Raw genomic sequence first — 23,657 nt, 5'->3', positions numbered from 1 at the left:
GTTGTCATAGAAACGGCATTGCTGCCAAACTCAACCTTAATTAAAACCTTTAAAAAAATTATCATGAAATGAGTTTTAAGAAATAAATGCCTTAGGCAATTTGAATTTGATAGCAGTGATTTTAGTATTAATGGATACATGTAAAATTCGGATGATGGTATATGCTTGTAAAAAAAGCCATGTAGACATGAAATCCAGTCATTCAGAAATGATTGAAATATTTTTTGATATGTTTCTTTGTTTTACAATTTTATTTTCAAAGCTAGATTTATTTTGTAAGAACAAGAAATATCAGAATAAAATTTACTTTTAAAATGACAATAATTTTGGGCTGAAGTTTTACAATATACATATATACTGGGGATGCCTGGGTGGCTTAGTCAGTTAAGCATCTGACTCTTGATCTCATTCATCTCTCATCTCAGGTCTTAATCTCAGAGTCTTGAGTTCAAGCCCCGTGCTGGGCATGGGCATGGAGCCTACTTCAAAACAAAACAAAACAAAACCCAAAGTGGTTTTACAATATACGTAGATACTTAAACTTATCTTCCTTGTAGTATGAGTACCAAGACAAATTCAGAAATTAATTCATTTTTAACTGTTGGTGAGGATAAACTGCTAAGTTTTAAAGATAAGAGTATCCATATTTATTTAAGTGTAATTCAGCTACTGATATAACTGGCAATTGAGTATTGACATACATATATTTTATTTGCACTTTATTATGTTGCTTGTGTGTATGAGAAAGATTGGCTCATACTAAATATTCATGTGAGTTAAAGCGCAAGGCCTCTACTTGTTCCCATTGGTCTCTGTGTTTGGTTTGTATAGATATTTTTTTTTAACCAGGTGCATTAGCAAGTTAGTCAACTGTATTTTTTATTTATAATTCAGTACAGAAAGGCAAGCATTAGAACATATATGTTCAGATGTAGAACAATCAGCATTGGCATTCCATGAGTATATTTGATTTTCATATATGCATTTCACACCAAAGGATTCTGGATTTAGCAAATGTAATTAAGCTGCTACCATTGATGAATGCTGGCAGTTTAAATAATTAATTGGTTAATTTTTAGAAAACAGATGAAATCAAAGCATACTTGAATTCAATGTGCTTGTCTACTATGACCATTAGTGTTTGTTTTTTAGCTTTCAGCTATAAAATACATATGACTTTTCCATATGTAATTGGGGTAGCAGTTGTCAAGGTACATTTTTGTCTATTCAGATGTTCATATTTAACTACCACTACTTTATAGTTATCTCATTGGAACTCTCAGGTACAGCTCAAGTGAAATGTACTATTCAAGTATTGAATTTTGATTTATGTATGCCTCACATATTTGAGATATACTAGGTTAAATTGTGATTTTTAAAAAAGTGATTTTAATGTTCTCACTCTGGAAGCAGGTTGGCTAATGGTTTCCTTGACTCAGGATGAAATGTATTCACTGCTTAACTGATTGTCACATCTGTGTTTTGTTCACAAAATTTTATCTAAAATAAATGCTTTCTGTCATTTATCAAGACAACTCTTGTAGGCAACTCCTTTAAGTCCAGCTGACAATTGGGCAGAATACTTTCACAATTAACCATTGTTTTTGGGGAAGGAACATTACCTTATAGCCAGTTGAATGTTCTTGCCTTGCTGTCTATAAAATAATTTCTTTTCTTCCTTCTCTAGTCTATTTCCTTCTTTCTATTTTCCTTGGAAATGAAATGTAAAGTAAGACTATTTGGGTATTCCATTTTAATTTTGTTTTAATATTTTCTATTTGAGTCCCTTTGTCTTGGAATAAATTTAACCCTCTTAAAAGCTAATAAATTAGCCTCATAGATGCTACCAGAAGACATGAGGTTCCTGGGTCAGAAGCAAGATGCTGTATTCCTCAGGGCCCTGTAAGCAGTATGAGTATCCACATGTGCATCTACTAGCCTGCTCCCAAGTTCTATAGGGGCGATACAAAATGGGCTCAGACACATTGACTGCATCACACCTGAGGAACACTGAGCTTGGGGAATCCACATTTTTATAGCTAGCAGTAGGCAAGCCTGTTCTTTGTCCCAAAGGGAGACATTACCTCAACTGTGAAGGTTGCTTACTGCAAACACAAATGGAGATATGGCCTTGGGGAGAAGCAGTCATGGTCTTGCAGTCTTGCAGGAATGCTAGAGATCCACAGAGGATTCTATCACATAACACTGTCAATGTTTTGACATGCATAACCCTATTTTAGGTAGGTTTGGATGCATATTTCTTGTATTTTTTTGCATATGACTCACTGAATGTGAGGCAAACTAGGTACTTACCAGTTCCATTTCTTTTTTTTAATTTTTTTATTTAAATTCAACTTAATTAACATACAGTGTATTAGTTTCAGAGGTAGAATTTAGTAGTTCATCAGTTGCATATAACACCCAGTGCTCATTACATCAAGTACCCTCCTTAATGCCCATCACTGAGTTACCCCATCCCCCCACCTCCTCCCCTCCAGCAACCTTCAGTTTGTTTCCTATAGTTAAGAGTCTTTTATGGTTTGTCTCCCTCTCTGATTTCATCTTATTTTATTTTTCCTTCTCTTTCACTATGTTCATCTGTTTTGTTTCTTAAATTCCACATATGAGTGAAATCATATGATATTTGTCTTTCTCTGACTGACTTATTTCGCTTAGCATAATATCCTCTAGTTCCATCCATGTCATTGCAAATGGCAAGATTTCATTCTTTTTGATGGCTGAGTAATATTCCATTATGTGTATACACACACATACCCCCCACATCTTCTTTATCCATTCATCTGTCAATGGACATTTGGGCTCTTTCCATAGTTTGGCTATTGTGGACATTGCTGCTATAAACACTGGGGTGCATATGCCCCTTCAAATCACTATGTTTGTATCCTTTGGGTAAATACCTAGTAGTTCAATTGCTGGGTCATAGGGCAGCTCTATTTTTAACTTTTGGAGGAACCTCCATACTGTTTTCCAGAGAGGCTGCATCAACTCACCTTCTTAATTCAGATTATTTCCTAGAAAATCAGCATCAAGTAAATTATTAATATTAACTAGTTATGGTTCAGATTCATTGCCTTCAATAAGTTGACATGCACACAACACAACAGGGATGATTTTACCTTCAAAAGCTAGAATAGACTGCTGTGACTGATGATACAATGTCAGTGTAAGGTGCCAACACTGACTCTTGACATACCTTGAATGAAATGATTTGTTTGTGACATGCATGGAAAAGCATTTCAGACTTCTGAAGTAAAATGATTTATTCTCTGATATCACCTTGTCAGATATTTTCATCTCACACCCACTATTTTTTTTAGTTTTTATACTCTAAACTGTTACTGATTTTTCCTCACTTGATAATCAGGTCCTAAAAGATATCTTCCAAATTCAGCCAATCACCCAACAACTTTAAAAGTTATTCTCTAGGAAATTGGATTTCTTCATTTTGAGACATTGAGAGAAAAACAAGCATCTAGAAACTACCCCTCACTATGGCCATTATTAATATTTTAGAAGATTTAAGCACTGCTCTGAACTTACAGCTATTGAAAAAAATGGAAATTTTGATGACTACTTTGGAAACAGTAGGTTAAATTGTAGAAGCAGTGAACTAAGAGGGCAAAATCATCTGTAGTGCTCAAGTGGTGCTAGAAGACGTCAGAGATTAATGAAATTGTTTCTAGAGTCCCTAGAAGACAGAGTCTGCCTATTTCAAATTCATTTTTTTCTTCAAATTTTCATAAGAAGAATATGTTCTATTGTCAGTGGCTTTTTGTTAATATAGCTGAAACAAGGAAAAGCAAAATGGCCATCTTTCACTATAAGCTAACCTTGAATTTGTCATAATTCATAAAGATAAAAAGAAGCTACATAACTTACAGAGTTATAACAACCAGAATCATTCCTTGGGATGAGGAAAATCAGGGATCAGAATGTTATAGGGCAGGGATAAAGACTGATGGGTGAGGCGGCTGGTGAGGGTAATATTGGTGGTAGTGGGGGTTGGGTGGTCAGTACTCTCTTTGCTGAGTACTGGGGGCCTCTACCCTGGTCCCTGCTCTGGCTCTCCTCTGGCCATGCCCACCTCACTGGCTGAGGAGTCCACAGAGACAGCTGGAAATGTTTTCTTAGCATCTGTGTATTCCTCTCTTCTTGACCACATTTGAGAAACCTGAAATGCCAGAATTCTATGCCCAAGTGGATTAGAATCTGCTTTCTAGGCCCTGCATGTCATTCTGAGGGCGGACTGGCCTGTTGGTGATAATAGCTACCATTTATTTACTCTGCCATGATATGTTTTCCTTCACAAATATTTTACTTCAGTTGATACATATTCTCAAAAATTCTCCCTTAGCCCCACCCCTAGGTGGGGCCTAGTATGTCGTGGAGGCAGATTTCACCTAAATGTCTTAAAACTCTGTAGCTATAGAATATCCATCGGTCTAACTTCACCTACCTGCAGTCATCAAGCAATATAAACAGTCATATTGCAAGTGGCCTCAGTTGAGAGCTCACAATCTTACTTTCAGATATTTCTTTTGGCTGAATCTCTGACTTCTAGAACTTTAGTTCACAAATATGTGTTGTGTGTTTTCTTTCTAAGGACATGTTTGACTTATAAGAGCTCTGGAACTTTTCTGCTCCGTATTACCTTAGCTGACCTCCTTGAACCTGACACCTTGCTTGCTTGCTTTTGCTATTTTTCAGCTCTCTCCTTTTTAGAGAGGTTCCTGTCCTAGTCTCTCTTTGGTCAAGCCATGATAACTTTCTCTTTCTTTTCACTATCATTGCATTTTCTCTAGATGATTGTCTTTTACAACATCTTTTTCTCATGGAAGATGCTTTTGTTTTTGTGTATAACAATTCAGCTATGTTCAAATAATTAAAATATAACTGCGAATGTTGCTGAAAAGTATAAGAAGATATAAGGGATCTACCATAAGGGACCTACCACTTTCTTTTAGAGGAATCCCCTTGTGATCAGTGGCCATTTTTGTATGTTTCTCAGGATGGCTTCATGGTGTGTGATTTCTGTGTATGACTGGCCATGGTGCTGGGCTCAGAAGGGCCTCACATTTGACTTAAAGCCATGCTGATGCCATTATAACAGCCTTACAAAATGTACTTTTCAACTCCTATTTTGTAAGTGGAGCCCCCGTGGGACAACGTTTTACGTGCCAGGAGTTTGGAGCCTAAGTTCACTCATGATGACACCTGGCACTACCTTCCTGGTCACCACTCTTTTGTTGCCTGAGCCCAGACCCTGCCTGACCTTCCCTTTCTGTCTCCCTGCCTTGTCCCATGACACGGCTGCCTTCTGAAGAGTGGAGGTAGATAGCCCATTGTGTCCACTGAGTGTGATTAAAAGAAAAGGGAGATAATTTAGCTCACTGCCTCTAACACTGGCAGAGTTCTGGACAGGAGCATAGGGTTGAGGAGGATTGGGGTCTGGCCCTGGGAAAGTCTCGGGGCAGGATTGGTGGCACTTGTCCCCACTATGGTTTGGCGGCAACACTGCCCATTTTAAAAGAAACTTGAGAGTCACCTGTAGACTGTAGGTTGCGGCAGTGGGCTCGTGGAAAGGGGAGATACCTGCTTCAGTTTCTCCAGAGCCCATCCATGGTGGGCTTTATGGACTGCCCAGCAGCTGGTGGAAAAAAGAACGTGTCATTCATCAGACCTGAGCATGCACCTGACCTATCCATGGGGTTGTCTCCTGGTTGCTTGTAAAGGTCTGCATGCAACACTGAAAATTCTGTGCTCCAAATAGACTCATTGGCCAGCTCTGTGCCTTGGGGGGCTCTATCTTCCTTCTGCCAACCTTCCTGAGTCTGGCTTGTGCTCTTCCTGGCCAGTTCAAAGTTCCCTCTGAAATAAGAATTATGCCGTTCTGGTGATTCTTCATATGAATTGAATGCTTTTGTATTTGCATTTAATGCTGACATTGTATATCGTAGATGTAAAGGGTAAAATCCATGCTAATAATTTCAATTAATTTTTTTGCTTAGAATCTAATTATATACCAAGTTAAGAGAAAGATCATAGAAAAGAGGGAAAAAATACTTATACCTCTAACTACACTTCTTGCTTTTTAAAAAAAGAGCCCTGTATTTTTAGTTTGCACTGTGTCCTGCAAATTATTAGCCAGCCCTATATGTAGTCATTTTTTTTTTTTTGGAGAAGCCCTTTTTCCTTATCCTCAAATAAATATACAGCAGCTAGCCCATTAAAGCTGGACATAAGCATTTTTTATAACCCAGCAACTCAACTCCTAGGGAAATACCAAAAATGCATGAGCATATTCATCTAAAGACATGAACAAGAATGTTTGTAGAAGCACTACCTAAGCAGCCCTAAGCTGAAAACTACACAAATGCCCCAAATTGTGGAAGCAGATTATATCTACAAGAAACTATGTAAATGAATCTCACAAAGATAATGCTGAATGAAAGAAGTCAGATATACAAAAGTACATACAGTACAATTCCATTTACATAAATTCAAAAAGAGGCAAGACTAACCTATGGTATTAGAAGTCAGGATAATGGTTACTCTTCGTCGGAGGGGTTGGGTAAGTACTTAAAGAAGGCATAAATGGAACTTCTGAGATCTTTATAATGTTCTATTTGTCTTTCTTGGTCTTGGTGCCAATAATATGTTCATTTGTGAAAGTTTATCAAGTTGCAACTTAACATTTGTTCACTTTTCTGTATGTTATACCTCCATAAAAAATTCAACAAAAATACGCTAAGCATAAAAAATCCTGTATTCTTTTAATCACTGCTAGTGTAAAGTAAGACCTGATTCAGTTAATGGGCAGTTCAGTGGAAGAAATGATATAACCAAAGAAATTCATTTTCTTTTTTGTGCAGAGTTATAAGCTATGTAGATGAAGAAAAAAACATTGTTTTTGACCAAAACTTTCAAAATGTAAAGAGTAACAAGAGGCAAAATATATTACTACTACAAATGTTGCCCTAGACAGCCACTGGCAATGACTTGGGAGGGGTGGCATTTTAAGAGCTGTTTTATGGTGTGTAGTTCAGGAGTTAGAACCAACCTTGGTGAGGTTAAAGCAATATATTTTCATAATTAAGTAACAAATGGGTGTGAAAGAGGAATGCATTCCTGTTGATTTAGTCTGGTTGATTTTTTCCTTTTTTTTTTTTTTCTTAGTTGTTAATATTGACTTAGGGGCAGTTTTTAAATACCCTCAAGTTTTCCTTCCTCATAGGAGCAGGGAAAACTGTATAAACTTTGCTAAATTGGAGAGGAGCAGTCAAATGCAATTTCCTACAAAATATAAGAATTATAGAATATTTAAAGTAACTGATATTCTCTACATTTCCGTCATTTGTCAAATAATTTCAAATCCATGAAGGATGGAAAATAATAGAAAAATATATGTCCAATGACAAAATATTTAGTGAATTTATTATCTGTCCCTACAATATTAGCAGATTCCTATATGGGTTCTTTGTCAATAGTCTCTTAGGATTAGTTCACCTTCCTTTCTATCACAAGTTAATTTCCTCAAAATCAAATATAATATTAAATCTATGCTTATAAGCTTCAGTTGACTCTCTATTGTGTATTGAATAAGATCCAGTTTACTTAATTTGTTCTACAATGCCATAGTTTGCTTGCAACCTGATCTCAGACTATTCCTCTCATCTTGTCTTCTGTCATTTCTCTCCATCTTTCCTTAGCTCTGTAACCCTGAACCTAGTGTGCTTTCAGGATTATATCATGACCTCTCATATGTCTGCTGCTATGCTTTGCCTAGAAAGATTTTACTTCCCCTTGTCTTCTATGCCCATCCAGAGTTAATACTCTCCATCTTGGTCATTTAATGGAATCTTGTTCATACCTCTGTAATAGTTCTTAGCTCAAAATATATTTGTATATATGATTGCATGTCACTAAACATGAGTAAGTGAAGTGAATTTAATCCTCATATTCTAAGGGTTTGATCCCGGGGTCTGGGATTGAGTCTTGCATCCGGCTCCCTGCTCAGCGGGGAGTCTGCTTCTCTCTCTGCCCCTCCCCCACTCAGGTTCTCTCTCTCTCTCTCTCTCTCTCTCTCATGCTCTCTCTCTCAAATAAATAAAATCTTTAAAAAAATAAAATAAAAAATTTAAAAAATAAATAAAAATTGGTAACTAGATGGAACCCAATGAACTAAAACTATCAAAAGGAATTTCTGCTATAACTTGATTCTAGAAGAAAGATTTTTTATTCTCATACAAAGCTTCAGCTATGCAAGATGAACAAGTCCTAGAGATCTATTGTAAAGCATAGTGCCTGCATTGTATACTTAAAAATTTACTGAGGGCAGATCTTATGTTAATTGTTCTTATCACAAAAATAATAATAATAACTAATAATAATAAATAGAGAAGGCAGGAGGAAACTTTTAAAGGTGAAGGGTATGTTTATGGCATAAGCAGCAGTGATGGTTTCACAGAAATATACTTCTCCAAACTCATTAAATTGTATGAAGTAAGTATGCACAACTTTTCATATGTCTATCAAACCTCCATAAAATGGTTAAAAAATATTTTCTGTTAGCGCTGAACATTAGTTTGAGCATTCTCTCAGCATTTTGGATAGTTGAGGCAGTTCTAGGATGAGGCAATTTGTCTGAAATTCCAATCTCCTGTCATTATATGATCTTACATGACAAAATATTCCCCTACTGTTACCCTCCAGAGACTTTAAATATCTTTTCTTTTGAAATGTCTATGTGTGTGTATTTGTGCTTGTGTTTTAATTTTCAGTTTAAGTACTGTGACTAGAAGTCTATGGCTTTGGAAAGGAAGGCAGTTTGACAAATCTTAATCTTCCTAACCAGAAGATCAATGGTTTGCAGAAATTTAAAGTACCTTTTAATGTCATAAACACTACTAAAAATTCTACCAACTTAGTTTCTGACCAAGAACAATAAAAAAACATGACAGAAATCTAAGCATAAGTGCCTGTAACTGAAAAGCTTTCCATTCAACTTGTTGTTGTAGTTAAGATCCCATGGACTCAATGACCATATTACTTTACTGACTTGTACTGGCTCAGTTGGAGGCCAGTATGTGATTTTGGCAAAGAGAAATGGAAAGTGTGTCTTTTTCAGACATATTCTATGTTTATCCTGTTTACTTGTGATATTTTAGAAAATTAAATTGTTCACACACAGAGGCTACCCTTTTTCTCAGTGAGCTCCATTTTGTAATCTGAACTTTAGTATATTGAAATACTACTCCTAGCCTCCACAGCAAAGAGCTTTCTGACTAAATAAACTTAGCAGTCAAAGGTCTGGTCTGTACACTCACTTGGGTTATTTTCAATTCTCCTGAGACTAAAATCACCATAGCAATGACATTTTATTCTACCTACCGCCTTATTGGAGATGCCTATTAATATACCATTTATCAGAACAGATTAGTTTATTTTGGTGTTATAATAACACTTTTTACAGGCATTTAAACTATCCCACCTCTTTTGCACAGCCTTTTCTATCTTGAATTCTTTCCTCTATTCACAGGCAGAATCATTGAGCTCAATCTGTTTTAGTAGGGAAAAGTGTAGAACAATTTGAACTTAAAATATAAAATAAGATTTAATAAACTTCCAGGCCTGTAGTAACCCAAAGCTCTGGCACAAGGTAAGATTTTGAGATCCAGGACAACAACTGAGAGGATAGCTAGACATAAAGCTAAGGGGAACTAAGGTCTGCTTTTTGGATTAAAAAAAAAAAAAATGGAAAAGAATGGAATGGACAGGATAATGTGGAGTCCAAAGAGTCAGTTGGATAGATGTGATCTACACACCTCAGTAAAATGTGCCAAAGAGAGGAAAAAATAGCCAATCCATGTGAGAAGAAAATTCCCCCTGAGCCATGTGAAAACACAGGAGGAACCCCCTTCTATGGAACCTGTGGTCTTACTTTTAGGTGGTCTGAGACAACTCCTATGAGTAATGCATACCTCCAAAGCCAGAGACCACAGAATACTGAAGTAGTCTATACATGTTTATTGGCCTCATTCGCCTTCCCTGTCTACTCCTTTTCTCTTTGATCCTTCTTACTAGAAAGGTCTAACAAGTGGCCAGAGTTCGTGAAGATTTCTATCAACACTAATAGAATGGAGAAATGATCTCTTCCTGCTTTTTCCCATACTGGCTTATTCAAGCCTATGAATATAAAAGCAGTCTTTTAATTCAACAGGTACATTATTTTTCTTAAAGATTTGGATTTACAGCTAAGTGGTAGATCCCCAATAAATGACAGACATACCAGTTGGCTTTACATCAGCATAGTATGAGGTAGTTTGAATTCAATAATGTCTTCAAATATCCAGGCGTACTAAACAACTTAAATGTATCATTTCATCTGTGGCTGGCATGAACAGTCTTTTCCCGATCGAAGTACTTTTGCTTCCTTTGAAGATGACCATGTATCACCATAACTCTATGCCTTTTACTTATGCTTCTTCTCTCATCTAGCATAAACATCTGTTAATTTCCAGCTTTCTTGCCCCTCCTTCATGAAGCTATTTCTGAACCTCTCTGTTAAAATCAGTATTCTCTCCTTTATGCTTTCATTGTGCTTTGTTTATATCTCTTTTTGATGGCTTTGCATTATAATTATTTATGTGCATCCCTGTCTTTCCCACCAGACTGTAATCTCTTTGAGAATAGAGAACATGCCCTATTTGTTCTTATTGTACAGTATTCTAACATGGCACCTGCCTTAAATTAGACACTTGGTATGTATTGGGGAGTTTCACTACATGATGGATAAAAAACAATTTTCCAAAGGCTGAATGCATGCTGCAGTTAGCAAAGTTTTCAATCTGTGATTGTATCAGAAGCAAAGGAAGTAATAAGTTATTAGTGGAGATCATGGGGGAGACCTAATTTTAGCAAAATGAAATGGATAGCCATTTCCCATACTGGCTTCTTCAAGCCTACGAATATAAAAGCAGTCTTTAATTCAACAGGTACATTATTTTTCTTAAAGATTTGGATTTACAGCTAAGTAGTAGATCCCCAATAAATAACAGACATACCAGTTGGCTTTACATCAGCATAGTATGAGGTATACATTAATACATTAACATTGAAACTGAATATATGAATTAAACAGAAGCACAGCACAAATTAGCTATTAGACTGCAGGCTCCAAAGGTTTTAGTATTAGTTTCTGAGTTTACAACTTTAAATTAGGTTAATAGTCAAAATGAGGGAAACTGCTTTCTTTTTAGTAGTGTCTGTTCATCCTCCCTTCCCCTTGGATTATTAACATGAGATAGGGCCAATTATTTATCAAAGGGATATCGGAAGTTTTAAACAAAATATTTTTAAACAAAAATAAATTTTAAAAATTCTTTATCAAGATTTAAATCAAGCATTGATTTTTAATGGCTTTTACATTTAGGCTGAAGGGAAAAGCAAACTCAGCTTCTTGCTACCTTCTTTTTTTTTTCTGACATAGATGAAGACGTCACCATTAACAGTCAGATCTGCCTTTACAAACCTTTATCTCAGACTTGGCTTCAGAAAATTTCCCAGAAAAGAATAGAGGGTCTTAATAGTTTACTTCTTAGCTAGTTGCCCAATGAAGAAAAAATGTTTCTATGGAGGACAAGTTAATTTTCTCAGAGGTCTTGGGGTGAAATACTTGAGATTTTTCTTGGTGTGGGCATTAAGGTCAAAAAGACACACTCAGATGCAGGCTCTGCCATTTATTCTCCAAGTGATCATGGGATGGCCATTTAAATACTCTGAGTTAATTTTCTCATTTTTAGGGCAGGGATGAACTACCGTTGTGTAAAGATGTATCAATAGGCATACATTTGTATGTGCATTGATCACCTCTAAAAGGTTTTAGAAGAAATGGTTACAATCTTTCCCTCCAGGTGGAGGAACTGGGTGCCTTCCAGGTATCACAGATGGGAGAGAGACTTTATGCTATACCACTTTCCACCTTTAGAACATTGTACTATTACATGTATTACACTTTCAAAAGTAAAATGTTTGATTTAAAAATTAAAACATAATAAAGTATGAAATTTCTGACACAATTACTGACATGATATTCAATAAATACTGTTCTCTCTACCTTCTCTATTTCATTCCCCAATTTACCCTCTTTGATCTGGTATCCATAGTAAAATATACTCACCCTTTCATAGAAATTTTAGTTCTACCATATTTTAGAAAGTTAAGTTTTTTAGATTAAACTAAACTAAACTAAATGAATAAATGCAAAAGATACTGATGTTTTTAGAAAATTCAAACTTTGATGACTTAGCTTGTCATCCTTTTGTAAAAGACATATAGATCTAAAAACCTGATGATAGCACATTCATTCCTCTAAGAGATATTTTCATTTTCTGCTGTGGGCTTGTCAGACACTATTCTAGACTCTTGAACAAGGCAGAAAAATATCCTTCTCCTTGCAGAGGGTTAGTTTACAGAAGACAGTGATAAATAATAAACATGATGCATAAGTAAATTAATTTAGTACATTAGAAGGTGGAGTACTCCATCCAAATAAAACAAAGAAGATGGAGATAAGGTGAAAAGAGAGAGCTGGGGTGGGTGGTGACTTTAACTGTGGTGAGTGTGGTCGTATTGAGAGAGGCTTGAGCTGAGACTTCAGATGGGGATAAAGCCACACAGATATGTGGGGGAGAGCATTCCAGGCAGAGAAAGCAACCATTTAGAATTGAAACAGAAGCATGCCTGTGTGTCCAAGGAGTAGCAAGATCATGTAGAGCCTGTAAGCCACATTAAAGAGGTCAGCTTTTATTTGTAGTGAGAAAGGGAGACATGGAGGGTTTTTGGCAGAGGAATGACAAGTGCTGACTTTTTCAAAAAGGATCATTCTGGTTGCCTTGTTCAGAATAAACTTATGGGAAGGGAAGAAAGAAAGCAATAGATAGTATTTATCAGTGTAATATAGGCAAGAAATTGTGTTCAGAGTGGTGGTGCTAGGTTTGGTATAGGGTTGTGAGTGAAAGATAAAGCCAAAGATACTTAAAGCTATGTGGGCTGAGCATCTGGAAAAATGACATCTCTGTTAACTGAGGTGGGGACAACTGAGAAAGGATCAGAACTGAAAGGGGAAATATTGGCAGTTCATTTTTTGAACAAATTAAGTGTGAGATGCCTATTAAATATCCAAGTGGAGATGATGATGAAGCAGAGAGGTCCGGGCTGAAGATATGAATGTGTTAGTCATCAGCCTAAACACAGTAGTCCCCTCTTTGCCCACATTTTTGCTTTCCACAGTTTCAGTCACCTATGGCCAACCATAGTCTGGAAGCAAATGATCATCCCCCTGATGTATAGTCAGCAGGTCAAAAGTAACCTGAGGCTACATCACGGTGCCTACATCATTCCCCCTCACTTCATCTCATCATGTAGGCATTTTATCATCACATACCATCACAAGAAGAGGGGTAAGTGAGTACAGTACAGGAAGATATTTTGAGAAAGACCATGATTATTTAACTTTTATTACAGTATATTTTTATAATTATTCTGTCTATTATTATAATTCTATTCTATTGTTGTTAATCTCTTACTGTGCCTATTTTATAAATTGAACTTTATCATAGGTATGTATGCATAGGGAAAAAAGTATATGTGCAGTTTGGTACTATTCATGGTTTCAGGCACCCACTGGGGGTCTTGGAAGTATTCTCCTCAGATAAGGGTGGGGGAGGACTATTGTAATGACTCTTTGAAAGCAGTCACTTCTTCCCACCTCCAAAACCACATTCAGGGATCTATCAACATATAAAGGATACCCTGGTTGACCCCAAGAGCACTTAAGAGAAAGCCAAGGGAAAAAGGCAGAGATCACCAAATTCGGATATAAAGCATGTAGAGTGTTTTCTTTTTTTTTTTTTTTCAAAGATTTTATTTATTCATTTGAGACACAGAGATACAGAGAGAGAGAAAGCATGAGCAGGGAGAGAGGCAGAGGGAGAGGGAGAAGCAGGCTCCGCGCTGAGCCAGGAGCCCGACATGGGGCTCAATCCCAGGACCCTGGGATCATGACTTGAGCCCAAGGCAGACGCTTAGCCATCTGAGCCACCCAGGCACCCCTGTATGTGTTTTCTATGATTACTTCAGGATGAAGTACTCATTCCTGTATCCTGTCTTTGCAACAAGCTGGTTTTTGCTGCAGAGGCTCTGGATAACATACATGTCCTCCTGAGGTTTTTAAAATCTTGTGTGTGTGTGAGAGAGAGAGAAGAAAAGAAAAACAAAGAAAACCCAACACACAATTACAAACACTATTACTTTAGACATGCGAGTAGTTTTTTATCTTGCAAAGGTGAAGATGTGATTACAACTTTGGTGCCAAATACTTCTTTGTTCAGAGAAAAATCACAAACGTGATCACATCGTTGTAAAGCAGAGGCCATGGCAGGAAGTAGAGGTGTTTAAGAAGTAGAGGCAGCAACAGGTTTCTTTGAGTGATTATATATACAATGGTATGGATTTGGGGATGCTTTTATCACTATATAGACCAGTTTCCCTTATGAAGTAGCTAGTTGTAAATTACTAATTTGTTTCAGTTATTTTTTGATCTTTAGTAGAGGTTGATTTAGTATTAAGTCCTGAACTCAGTTGTGTTGTAGGATTTATTAGGGAAAGAATTTTGTCCACATTTTGGCCATTGAAGTTACTGTGTAAGAAGAAAAGGCATCCAGGTGAGTGTCAAGAGCCCAGAACAACAGCAAGTGAGCTGCAGTGGGGAGCCTGAAGGAAATAATACCACAGTGCTTATCAGAATTGGGAAGATAATATATTTACAGCTTCCAGACATACTGATGGAGGAAATGCCCCAAGGAAGCTTCAGAATGCTCTAGGTAGCTCCTTAGGTGGAGGGCAAAGCTATATAGAATGTTGGCATAGGTATGACTGTGATTTCATTTATACATTCAGGGTGGTGCAGTCTGGAGACAATTAAATTATGTATAATTAAGTTACAATAGCTAAGAAGATTGAAGCCAATTTGCAGTCATTGCCAAGAATAGTACAAGTAAGCATGGAATGTGTTTGTGTATGCTGATCTCTCTGTTTTGTTTAGGCTTTGTCCCTTTTTTCTTTGTAAATATTTTATTGCGTATTTGAAAGTTTCCTCATATGCATATTTTTATAGTATGATGCAAGGTGTAAATAATGGTTTTCGTTAAATTTCAATGATAGGATCAAAAACATTGATTAAATGACTACTATGTCTTACATGTTGTAATATAATTCAGGAGAAGTACTCAATATAGTTTGTGGGTATTTTTGTAAAAGATTACATTTAATATTTTAATTCCTAAAAATGAGAAGTCATAGTGGTAATATACTAATTCTCCCACTCTGATACTCAATTTAATCATGATGATTTTGATAAGTATATTACAAAAACACTTCAATAGTCTGAAGGTGTAAATCTTTGTAAAATGCCAGTCTGTCAATTAGGCTGTAAAAATTTTTAAGAGTAAGAATTTTTAAAGGTTGGGGCAATTGTAATGACATATTTTCTAGTTTTATATATTATAAGAAACATGCTGCACTAGTTTCTGAAAGGATAAAATTCAAAAGATCATGTAATTAGGTCTACTGCCTATGCTGTTATTATACTGAACACCTTCAGAACTCTTTCATATTTAAAAAACTATAGATATACCATAAAGTGATTGATTGATATAGTGTTGTGTTTCCATCCAAAAAAACTTGCCAAATGAATACCAACCATAAGCTTGCACAACAGGCACTAAATAGATTAATTTATAAACCAGGATATATTATCTGATTTTGTTTCTCATGCTATGATCATATAAAGATGTTTACTGTATTAAAAATTTCACTTTCAAACCATAAGCTATATGAGAAAAACAATAGCTACTTTGCTGTTCTTTTTCTAATTTCTTAAAATGAATACTTACCTGATTAATTATTAATCTTTCTTCCTTCCTAATATCTACATTTCATGCTATGCATTTTCCTCTGTTTTGTCTTATCTGCATCTACTGTTTTGATATGTTGTATTTGATTTATCAATCAGCTCAAAAATATCTTGTATAACATCTTCTTTGATCCATGGATCAATAACAAATGTATTTCTTAATTTCCAAGCATATGGGGGATTTTCTAGTTGATTTCTGTAATAATTATGTTGTGAACAGGGAACACACTCTATGTTTTATTTTATTTTATTTATTTATTTATTTATTTTAAAGATTTTATTTATTTATTTGAGAGAGAGAATGAGATAGAGCATGAGACAGGGTAGGGTCAGAGGGAGAAGCAGACTCCCTGCTGAACAGGGAGCCCGATGCGGGACTCAATCCTGGGACTCCAGGATCATGACCTGAGCTGAAGGCAGTCGCTTAACCAACTGAGCCACCCAGGCACCCTACACTCTATGTTTTAAAGTCTTTGAAATTTTTTTGAGATTTGCTTTATGATTCAGTATTTTGTCAACTTCATAAATGCTTCCCATAAACTTGAAAAGAATATGTGTTCTATAGTTGTTATGTACAGTGTTGGATGCAGTTTAGTGCAGGGTCTATACCCATTGGGTCAAATTTGTTAAAAGATTTGTTCAGGTCTTCAATGAATTTACTTTTTATTTCCTACTTTTTCTCAATTACTGAGGTCCTCCAAACTAGCCCACTATGATTGTAGATTTGTCTATTTCTGTTTGTAGTTCTGTTACTTTGTTTTATATATATTAAGGTTATACTATTAAGAGCACACATTTAAAAAAAATTCTGAATTGAATTTTCTACATTTATGTAGTGATTCTCTATATCTCTAGCAGTAATTTTTGCTTTTAAATTCATTTTGTCTGATGTTAATCTAGTGACACCAGTTTTTTCTTGGTTAATATTTGCATGACAGTTCTCTTTCCATTATTTTATTTTTAATCTTTCTGTTTGCTTATATTTTATATGTATCTCTTTTAAGAGAATTTAATTTTTAGTCTACTTGGTCTATTTACATTTAGTATAATTGTTAATATATTTTTGGTTTAAATCAGCCAACCTACAATTTGCCTTTTTTTTTTTTGTTTTACCTATTATGTTTCCTTTAATTCATCTTTTATTTTTTATTTTTTTTAAGAAAGAAAGTCTTTTTTTTAAGATTTTATTTATTTATTTGACAGATTTTATTTATTTATTTGACAATAAATATTTATTTATTTGCTCTCTGTCAAGCTGGGGGAACAGTAGAGGGTGAGGGAGAAGCAGGCTCGATCCCAGGACCCTGGGATCATGACCTGAGCCGAAGGCAGACGCTTAACCATCTGAGCCACCCAGGTGCCCCTTAATTCATCTTTTAAACACAGCATTATTTATCATTTTTTTTTAATCCTTGTATTAGTTTGAAAGATATACATTCCCTTTCCAGTCTTTTTAGTGATTTCCTAGAAATTATAACATTCATGCTTGACTTATTAAAATCTAATGTTAATTTATACTTTTAGCCTTCTGAGAAATGCGAGGCATTAGACTTCTTGAACTTCATTTATTCCCTTTTTAATTTGTTTTTTAAATATATTTTAATTCTACATACTATAAATCATACCAGATGTTTTACTATTTATACAGTTAGTGTTCACTTAGGTTTATCCATATATTTACTATCATGATACTCTTCATTCTTCCTGAATCTTTGAATCTCTTTAATTCTCTAAATCATGACATCCCCAAATATGATTTTTAACCCCATTCTCTTTCTCCCTTTTCTCTTTCTTGGGCTCTAAATATAATATGTTAAGATATTTACACTGTGCTCTCTATGTCTCTTCTCTTTTGTCTCTTTTTGTCTCTCTCTACTTCATTCTGGAAAGTCTTTTGATTTAACTTCTAATTTACTCATTCTCTCTTTGTTAGCATCCATTCTGCTGTTAAACCAACATATAGATTTCTTAATTATAAATAATGTATTTTTTTCACTTCTAGAATTTCCATTTAATAATTTTTAAAATCTCGCATGTCACGTATTATAGCTTCCTGATGTTATTTTCAATTTGGTATTTATCTACTTGGTTTTATAGCGTTTGTTTGCTGATTCCAGTATCTGGAGTATATATGGTTCTGTTTTTGTTATTTGTGCTAGTTTTCACTCATGGGGTCTTGTCTCCTTGTGTTTTGGTTGAATTATCTGCTAAACGCAGAATTTGAACATTTAATTTGGAAATAATTTGAGATTTAGGCTTATCTTATTTTCCTCCAAAAAGTATTTTAAATTGTGTTTGCTAAGCTTCTGAATTTCTAGCAATTGCCTTAAATAAGTTTATAGTTCAAGTTTATCTAGGCCACCTAGATAACTCAAAGCTGGGTACAGTTCTGCTATTGTTACAAAGCTGGGTACATTTCTGCTATTGTTACTTCTAGAATGAAGCCCTTTCAGAATCCATGCCGAAATTTGGTGAAGATGGTCATAGTGACTTAGCAGGACCTCAGCCATAATAGATCCTAAATTCAAACTTTTGTGTACTTACCCATGTGAAGTTCAACTTCTTAGCTACCTTTTTCATATCAGCCTCTGGAATAAAAGTGGTATTTTATTTTATTTTTTATTTTATTTTAGAGAGAGAGAGTATGCAGGCAGGGGAGGAGCAGGGGGAGAGGTGGAGAGAGTATCTTAAGCTGGCTCCATGCTCAGCATGGAGCCCGATGTGGGGCTCAATCTCACCACCCTGAGAACTTGACCTGAGCCAAAATCAAGAGTCAAACACTTAACCGGTTGAGCCATACAGGCACACCAAAAAGGGGTATTTTATGAAAATGAGCCCACATTTCTAGATTCCCATTCTCTCCTGGATCTTGATCATATGTATATATATATCGACATAGATATTTTACTATCTCATTATATCTATATTGATTTTTGGAAAGGTTTTAAAATTCTCTTCAGAAGCACAATTCTCAATTACCCAGTCCTCCATTATATAAAGAAGAAGTGATGAATAGCCATTATTATATTCACAGTTATAGCTCTATTCACTAACATACTAAAGAGAATGTTTAAGTATATAGAAAACCTTACTCCCTATTATAATGTTTATATTCTGTTTACTGTATACAGCAAAATGTTAGGTCCAGGAGAGATTTCTGTCCTGCTTTTACTCCTCCACCAGCAGTTTCATAGCCCACTTCTGAATTCCTTCCCCCACTGTCTTCCCATTCACTCAATATATGATCATGCATTCAAAAATAAAGTGTCTTTAATGGGTAGGACATTCTAATAGTTGCTATGGAAAATAGAAAGTCAAATGTTTCAGTCCTGGTCCGTGAGGTTTAAGGTCTACTTGATAATTCAAAATCAAAATATACTTGCAAACTATTATGGAAATATAAAGAAAATACCATGAACATGAAGTGTTCATTGGCTACATGATAGTTCAATACCAATCTGGGTGCCAAAGAGAGCTGGGTGGTTGTAATGATTGGATTGGATTGGATTGGATTAGATGTAAGGCTGAAAATTAAGACTGAAAGAGATTATAATTTAAGGAAATTGTTTCTACCAGTCAGGATTGGAAGTTGGCCAGGGAATAATTAGGGTAAGTATTAACTCTAGTTTATAATGGATGGGCAGGAGTTAGAGCTACCACTTTACTGTTAAACAACCATCAAAATACAAAGATAACACAGTCTGAGCTGTGACAATACCTGTGACTGTATCAGGCAATGACATTGTATATTGATCTATGCACACTCCAGATAGATGAATTGATTCACACAGAACATCCAGGTGATCAACCAATGAGGATTTGGGGTCTATTTGTGTATAAAACAATGTGTCAGTACCATAGTCTAATTATAAAAAAAAAAATAGTTGCATTCACTCTTAATGTGAAATTTGCATGTGTATATACATAAACATATGCCTACATGTACACATACACATAATATATACTCACCTTATCCTGTGTAAAATTCTAAAGAACAGGGAAACTGTCTTATTTTCCATTCAATGCCTCCTCAATACAACACATTGGAGTCTCTAGTGATAAGTACTAAAGAGTCTATTGATTTTATACTAATGCAAGTGTGTTCCACACTAAATTATTTCATATCATTCAATTTCGGTGGTGATTATCATGTATTTTAAAAGGAAAATGAAGCATAATTCTACTTAGTGTTCAAGTGACATTTTTCACATCTGAATTTTTGAAAAAAGTTCCTGATTTGGCTACCAAGTTTGGTCAGGTGTAATAAGAAAGAAGTGAAATGTTCTCAGCCAAATCATAAAAGCTTATTTAACAGCTATAAAGCAAACATTAAACACCAAATTCTCATCAACAAATGTGAGCAATTCCCAGCACCAACTGGGAGCAAATTCTGCTAATATATAGCAGAAAACTAAAGAAAAGAATATACCAAATTTGGAGTTTCTTCAAAGAAAATGTCCCATATAAACACAGTAAAACACTAAAACTTTCCTCTTATGAGTTGCTCATTCAGTGATTACACAGGAAATTTTATAAGTAAGGACTTATGCTATGTTTACATAATGGCTAAGATAAAACTACATCTTATACTCATACATTGAAATATCTGACTAGATCAGGATGGAGTTTCTGGAGCTGCTGAATCTCCAGGGAGGGGAACTAGAAGGTAGATTGTAGAGTTCTCACATGAGTGCACACTGATAAATAGAAATGACAACATCTACAAAGATGTCATTAAAAGATGGACATATGCAAGAGTAACAGCCACATATATTTCTGTATCTTTTATAGCTAGAAATTTGAATTAGATTACATAAAATAGGGGTATAGTTTCACCAGATAATATATGTACTTATATTTCAAAAATTTAATAATTTGTACACCAGGGGGTATGAGATGAGCCTGCTCTTATTGAAAAATGAGTTACTGACCTCATTTTGGATACTTGTTAACCTTTTATGGTAACATTTGGTATACATTTAAGAGGTATTTTAGGGTGTCAGGAGAGAAAAAATTTATCTTTTAAGATTTATTTATTTATTTTAGAGAGAGAGAGCCCAGAAGTGAGGGGAAAGGAAGAGGGAGAGAGAGAGAATCCTCATCAGACTCCTTATTGAGCACAGAGCACAATGGCGAGGATTGATCCCAGGACCCTGAGATCACAACCTAAGCCAAAATCCAGAGTTGGCTGCCTAACTGACTAAGCCACCCGGGCACCCCGAGAAATTTTATCTTTTGAAAACTTTATTTAAAAAATTATTTTCTCTTGTGATTCTTATAAAACAAACAAACAAACAAAAAAACAACCAAAACCCAGAAAACAAACAAACAAACAAAAACCAAAAAAACCCTGGAGAACATGAATATGTTTTTGCCCTTTTTCTTAAAGGGAAGTCCACTTTTTATTATGTGTTATTCCTGCTTCAAGGAAATATAATCTTTGTGTTATTCCAAAAGATATCTAACGTAGAAGTAAACAAGCAGACAATTTTCTTCAATTAATCCACTTGATATGTGAAAATATTCATCATCAATAAGTTATTTCTAGTACCCAGATTTTAGTTAATTTCCTCCTGTTTTAATATCAGTGCCATAGAAAAGCTAGCTATTGTCCCTGACAATCTAGCTATTTTAATGGTATATAACATAACCATACAATTTTCAGGGTAAACTTCCTTAACCACTTTTTCTGCTTAAACATCTAAAGATGCTAGATCTAGTTAAGGAGTTGCTTGTTTTCTTTGTTTCTTTTACTTTTTTTGTATTCTGTTTCTAATTTCAAAATTTCCATTTTCTTCTGTTTTACAAGAGGTATTTTATGAAGTAAGTTTTTATAAGACAAGGTGCTTTTGGCTTAGATTAATGGTCAAAAGAAAAACAGGGATTGGGGGACCAAAATAGATTTCAGAAATTTTGTTCATCAGAATTCATTCCACTTGGAGCCTCTCTAAAAGTTTTGACAGCAAGCTGGTCTTCATTGTTGAGAGCAGACATTAGCCATGCAGAAATTATGGTGGGGCATTTTATTGAACGGACTTTCTGAAGAATAACATTTAAATTTGATGTAATTTGTCTGAGAGCAAATGGAAACACAAGTTGCATATGTTACAAATGGCCTTAAGAGCATCCATTTGCTTATTTTGCAACTTTTTTGGCAGTTCTGTAAATCCTACAGACTGTGTATATTTCATTTTGCTATTTACCTTGGCCTTATTATAATTCAACAACTCCCATAAATTGTTCTTCAATAAAAGTTGCATTTTATAGCATAATCTCAGTGATCTATGCCCAAACTAAAAATAGGAGCTTGCCTTATCAGGGTTACTTGGTGGCAAGTTTATATCTCTACAATGAGGTAGGATAATGAATATATGGTTATCACCCTCTCTACCTCAAGTAAATTCAGTTTAGGACTTTAGAGAATGAAGCACCTTTCCTTCTTTCATAAAACATAAGCATAATTGCATTGTGAAATGTGTTATGAAACCCACACGTTGTAGACCGGCTCAGTCAAAATCTCATAGAGCGTTAATATTTTTAAAAAGTTCTGCAAGTGATTATGATTCAACTCTTTTGTGAACCATTGTCATAGATAGAAGTAGAATATTTACTTTTCCCTGAAAGAGGGATCAGCCCTTGCCTTATCATTTCTGATTGTTCAAACTCTAGAAATGCACAAGATTCTCCAAGGCTGAACAGAGGTTGTAGAACTTGAGGGTATTTTTATATGAGCGTTTTGACACAGAAAATTGGATTGAGTCACTTTTCAAAACAATTACATTCTAATGATTATTCACGATTACGTATTATTAATGAAAACATCTTATTCAAATCAAATAAACTCAATTTTATTTTATTATTTATTTATTATTATTATGTTAATCACCATACATTACATCATTCATTTTTGATGTAGTGTTCCATGGTTCATTGTTTGCATATAAATAAATTTAATTTTAATGAATCTAGATTGTGTTTGAATTTGATCACTCTTTTAAAAGTGTTTTTTTAAGGATTAGATTTTTTTACTGCCATGTTTTCATTTATAAAATGGAAATTCAAGGATATTTTATGGATAAAAACATCTAATTTATACTAAATATTTCCTCAGGTGACTTAAGAAATAGAAAAGTAATATGAAACGGAGCATGGTAAGATAAGTGCTTCTTTGAGAAATACAAATTACACTGGAAGATTTCACAATCTATTAGGCAAGTGGAAAAAACTGTTTCTTGTGTCTCCTTTAGTTTTACCAAAGAAGGCCTCATTCCTACATCCTATAAAGGTTTCTTTTGTCTAATGATTCAAAGAAAAGGAAATATGCCTTTGAGGTTAAAGCAAAGTTATTCTTCCATAGACATATGGAGAATAATAATGTCTCCAGCACAAATCCATGAGAAAGAGTTTAATGAAAACTTATGTTCTTCAGCAGGACACTAAGAATCAAATAAAAACAAGGTTAAGAGTTTCAAACAGTGCATTAAATGCAGTCTGGCTACCTTTAAAATGTTGTTTACTGCCATTGGTGCAGTCATGCAAGAAAAAACAGATGACTCACCTGCCTGTCATCTCAGACCCTTGCCTCCTGGTAACAAAGAAACCCATGCACTTCGCAGAAAGTTAGGATGGTGCTAGGGACTGCTGCGATGAGCAAGGTGGTTTT

At 35.0% G+C, this 23,657-nt stretch overlaps 1 protein-coding gene and 1 long non-coding RNA gene across 2 annotated transcripts in view; one reads left to right on the top strand and one right to left on the bottom strand.

Annotated features, from left to right (window-relative positions):
* The window catches only part of PDE1A (phosphodiesterase 1A), a 237,086-nt gene that overhangs the window by 57,636 nt on the left and 155,793 nt on the right, over positions 1–23,657 (top strand). The window lies entirely within an intron of this gene.
* The window catches only part of LOC135363900 (uncharacterized), a 55,020-nt gene that overhangs the window by 22,805 nt on the left and 8,558 nt on the right, over positions 1–23,657 (bottom strand). The window contains exon 2 of the long non-coding RNA XR_010410239.1: positions 18,539–18,582. This is a non-coding gene — a long non-coding RNA (uncharacterized LOC135363900). The remainder of the gene's footprint in view (positions 1–18,538; positions 18,583–23,657) is intronic.

This window comes from Mirounga angustirostris, unplaced genomic scaffold, assembly GCF_029215605.1.
Source record: "Mirounga angustirostris isolate CCGP_5_RB_7025 unplaced genomic scaffold, mMirAng1.0.hap1 SCAF_3, whole genome shotgun sequence".
Taxonomy (NCBI): Eukaryota; Metazoa; Chordata; class Mammalia; order Carnivora; family Phocidae; genus Mirounga; species Mirounga angustirostris.
This window is presented reverse-complemented; position numbering and strand designations above follow the sequence as displayed.